The following is a 5,000-nucleotide window of genomic DNA, read 5'->3' on the forward strand; positions in this document are numbered from 1 at the left end:
GTGTAACGTTTCTTTGATGCGGTAGCAGCCAAAAAAGTAATAAACTTCATCACTACGTGCCGCCGTATTTCTCTTGCTATAAACCAAGAAAACAAGCGTCTTTTTGTTCCCTCGGTCACACGCACTGATAGGTTCATGTAGACTTTATATCCGCAATGTGAAAGTAGTAGCTTTACTTTGCATAGTCTTCTATTTGTGACATTTTAGATTTTTTTTCTTATTTTTGTATTTCAGTCTAAAATAATTTAAAATAAATCACTAACTGTTTCTTATGTAAATTTGTGCATTTAGTAGGCTGCTTATGTGAGTATTTTAAGTTAACCCTTTGACTTCCACGAGTGATCGTGTAAATTTGTGCATTTAGTAGGCTGCTTATGTGAGTATTTTAAGTTAACCCTTTGACTTCCACGAGTGATCGGTACGTAAATTCTCCTCACGATTTCGATGAAATGTCAGTCAGACAGGTATTGAGAATGAAGAATATTATCAGCTTAAAAGGTGTGATCTTGAGCTAACACCAAATTCTCATGACTACCCAACAAAGAAATCAATAATATTAGTTAGGAGACATACATACATACATAAACTTTATTTTTCCTCGAATTTAAGAGTAGCTATTATAAAAGCTAATATTTCCGAGAAAACAATTAACAAAAATAACAAAATATACAACAACTTATTAACTACGATTCTGTACAATATTTACAAGTTATGGCTAAAAGAAATAGGACTATATATAAAAAATTTAAAAGCACTAAAGTGAAAATTATCAGATGTACATAAAGCCAAGGCTAGCTAATGCTTTTTTTAAAATCATTAAAATTGCATATCCCGCACAAAATTTTGTTGATTAAAGGTTTTCAAACTTCGAGAAGAAAGTTTACGAGATCGCGATCGCGGCGCTGATGAGCGCAAAACAGTATAAACCAGGGAATGATCGCTTAAAAGTGTATCCACTACACCTGATGTCAGAGTAGTTCTCCTATTGTTTGTCAGAATTAAATCAAGAAGTGTTCCCGATGTTTTTGTTTTCCTGGTGGCCTTGTTTATCAAACAGTGAAGATCGTAAATATCCAATAGGTCCAGCAGTTTACGACCCGCTTTAGGTGTCTTGTCCGGGGCCAAGAGGTCAGCGTTGAAATCACCCGCATAAAAGATAGTAAAAATAAAGGTTTCTATCGTGGGAATAAAAGGGTTAAATAAACTATCGTTTTATCTCCTTTACGTTTTTGATTCGTGTATTAGTTCTCCTATTTCATGGAGCTCCCTTTATTTGGAGAACCTATAACGTTGTATGGTTGAGGTTATTCATTCACTCTTCGGCTCGTGAAAGTCTTGTTGGTGTGAAGTTTTCAAAGCTTCGTAGCAGTCTGCATATGAAAAAGGTTTACGGTGTTGACAACTTGCTTGCATAATTTTTATTTCTTTCATATATGAGTGCAATGAAATTGTCATTCGTAGCTAGTTGCTAAATTTTGTTTCGTTTATGCAGCTTTAAGGGTGTCATGAAAACAACGAACAATTAATCAGATAGTAATTATGGCAATGATTGTTTCACCTGCAAATGAGGTTTGTTTGCAATGGATGAGTATGACCGGACTCATTGTCATTTTGGTCGATCGCATGCATTTGGTAGGCGAATACAGAATCCTCAAAAATAATCTTATAATAAACTCTTTTCCCAATCCCGTAATGCCATACGTTTTGTGGGCTTGTTTACATAAAAACATTGCAAGTTATTTACTCTTGGGACTGTATCATGCTTCAGTGAACTGGATATCTATTGTTTTAATTCAAATAACCTCCCATAATGAACTGTATTATGGGATTTGCGAATATATTGAATGAGAAATTTAGTACATGCCAACTCCAAATAGACCTTATTCACGATGGCCTCCATGTTGAATTTGCTAATATCATGCAAATTAGTTACACACTTAAAGGGGGCAAACAACACATGTTGAGCTTATAAGAGGTTATAACGAACAGATGATTTGTTTCACGTTCATTGAATGTTTATCACTTAAAGGGGCTAGGTCACGCTATTTTAGGTATTTTTGTTTAATTTTGTTAATTATGAGCTCTAAACGTCAAATTGGCAGAGCAAGAGTCTTTTATTTGCAAAATCACGGCCACATAACAACTGAGAATGATTTTCCAGCTTTGTAAATGACATTTTGATATAGACTGATATAAATTTGAAAAAAGGTGGGCCGACGTTTTTCAAATTTACCCAAATTCAATCCATTTCAATCCTCTCCAGTTTTGTCCATCCATGTCCCTTCTTGGCTTAACTGTGTTTTGTTAGAGTTCTTCTATAGTTTTGAACAGTTATTTTGATATTTTAGTTAATTCTATGACCATTCGATCAGTGCTGAAATTGCCTAAAATTGCGTGACCTAGCCCCTTTAAGTAGTAAAACAGAATGATTACACAAGTTACTTCGATGTTTTTTTGGTGAAAAATGAGCAGACAAAGAAGTAGAAAGTCAAAATGTCAAAGCAATCAAATATATAAAATTATTATAAAAGGTACTTAATTCTAAATTCTAAAATGTACTTTTAGCAATGTTATTTCAAGATTTCGACGAGCCAATTTTCCGCAATTTGCCTTTTTTCCAATGTTTGCCCCCCAGCATAACACATGGCTAGTTTGCATGACCATTTGAAAACCAACATGGCGGCTTCGGGAATAAGGCCTATTTATTAGCAACCTAAATCTTAAGTAGTAGATAAAATATCAGGGGGAGATCTGTAAGGGTGTTTACAATGCCGAGCCGATGGCGAGCCATTGTAAACGCTCACACAGATCTTACGCGATTGTTTTATCGTACTTGGGAAATGGAACAATGGATTGTTTTACGATTTAGTAATTGAATAGTCACTGATGAAGCGTGATTATGGCGACAGGGCGTTTTCGTTTTCCCAAAACCGAAAAAGAAGCAATCGCCTTGCTGTCTGAAGCAGTATCTATAAATACGAAATGGGGAGTGAACGTTTTTACCGACTGGCAGAACACAAGAATGAACAAAAAAGTGCAACTGGAAACACAAGGAGGAAACGGACTTGAGTCTTCCGATCTCGAGGACCTATCAGTACAACTTGAGCACATCTCTGCAGGGAGTTTTAACTTCTGGCTTGGCAAACTTATTTGTGAAGTAGCGATATAAAGTGACGAACGGTACCCTGCTAAGATGCTTTACCTGCTTGAATGATTGCGTTATTAACCGGAATTTAGCAGATGTTCATTGGGAAATGGCGTTCAACATACTAGGGAAAAGTGATACAAGATTAAACGACATTCTGGGATGTTTCAGGAAATTTGTGTTGCATGTTGTCAGGGAGAAAATTTGTCGGGTAAAGAAAAAAAAGTAAATTCATGTTAAAAATATGACCATTGACCACCTTTGTGTTTTGCATTTTAATCAGTAGAGATCTGTATCAAAAGTTAATGAATACTAATTAGCCGAGTAGGAGTCTGTGTCAAAAGTTAATACAATTGATTAATAATTCATCCACGCCAGCCTTTCCCTGCTACCTATTCAATCCCTCCCCTTGCTTTCAGACAGTTGATTGTATTGGGATTTACAAAAGTGCACATGTGACTCCAATACTGCCCATTGATTATGAATTACTGTTATGAATTATTAATGATTTTTACAAACATTTTGGCTGCTGCCTAAGTGAACTAAGGCTGTTGCAAAGAAGACTGAAAACGACATTGTAATTTTGCAAAAAAACTGTCTAGTGATCTCTAATCGTGAGAACAGAAATAATGGTGGGTTACTACGGGCCTTGTTGGTCAGCTACAGAACTAGGAAATTATACCATCAATAATAACGACGGAGGTCAGTGTATCTTGAAATGTCTCGTGCTCAACCGCTTAATTTGATAACATACTTTCAGTGAAGCTCGGCAGGTCAGTGCAAAACATAAAATGAATAGAAATGACTCATAGTTCAAAGATTCGTTTCAGCGTTGGGTATGAAATATTTTACATTCTTATTAATAAGGTGGAAACAACTGAAGCACTTCGACGTGACAGAGGATGTAAGCGTTTCGACTGTTTGGTGAAAGTGATTCATTCCCCGTATTTGAATGATAGGTCCTTGCGCATGGGTAGTTATAGTTCGTAATAGCTGGGAACTGTTTGGGATTCTCTTTACCAGGTTATTTGCGGTCAACTCTCATGACCATCCTTAATGACATTGGGCATTTCGTAACAATTACACGACGCAATATCCCATCTTAATATGACAGCCTTATTTGCTGTAAAAAGAATGAAAACAGGCAGAATTATAATCAAATTTAAGCCCCCAAACCATGTACCTTAAGGTAGTTGGCAATTTCAAATCGGGAATACAACAGGCGTGCTATTATTATTATTATTATTATTATTATTATTGTTATTATTATTATTATTATTATTATTATTATTATTATTATTATTATCGTCTTGTTTTCGCACATTGGATTTCCAATGGAACTTCAGTACTCCAGTGACAACAAGTCTCCTCAAACTTCTAGAACCCTCCTAAGAATCCTTGCTGTGTTCAGAATCACACTTTTCTGAAGCTCGTCTATTGTGGTCTCTATACCAATATTCTTTAGTCTCGTCTTTAAATCCTTTGGAACTGTTCCAAATGTTCCGATTACAATAGGAATTACCATTGTTTTCATTTTCCATAACTTTCTCAATTCTCTTGCTAGATCCTGGTATTTTACTACCTTCTCGACTTCTTTTTCCTCAATACGGCTATCATATGGTATTGCAAAATATATTATTTTGCAACATCTATTTCTCTTTTCAACAACAATCATGTCCGGTCTTCTTGCCACTATCACGTGATCAGTCTGTATCGTAAAATCCCATAATATTTTACATCCCTCATTCTCTAGTACTGGCTCAGGTACATGTTCATATCACTTTTCATTGACAATGAAACCTTCCTCTTTACAAACTTCCCAATGGATGTTCTTACCCACCCAGTCATGTGTCTT

General features: G+C 35.7%; 1 protein-coding gene and 1 pseudogene across 1 annotated transcript in view; one reads left to right on the forward strand and one right to left on the reverse strand.

The window, feature by feature from the left end:
* LOC138004149 (uncharacterized) overlaps positions 1 to 123 on the forward strand; it is a 34,194-nt pseudogene extending 34,071 nt beyond the window's left edge.
* The window catches only part of LOC138004092 (uncharacterized), an 888,878-nt gene that overhangs the window by 266,499 nt on the left and 617,379 nt on the right, over positions 1 to 5,000 (reverse strand). The window lies entirely within an intron of this gene.

The sequence above is a fragment of the Montipora foliosa genome, chromosome 5 (genome assembly GCF_036669935.1).
Source record: "Montipora foliosa isolate CH-2021 chromosome 5, ASM3666993v2, whole genome shotgun sequence".
NCBI classification, from domain to species: domain Eukaryota; kingdom Metazoa; phylum Cnidaria; class Anthozoa; order Scleractinia; family Acroporidae; genus Montipora; species Montipora foliosa.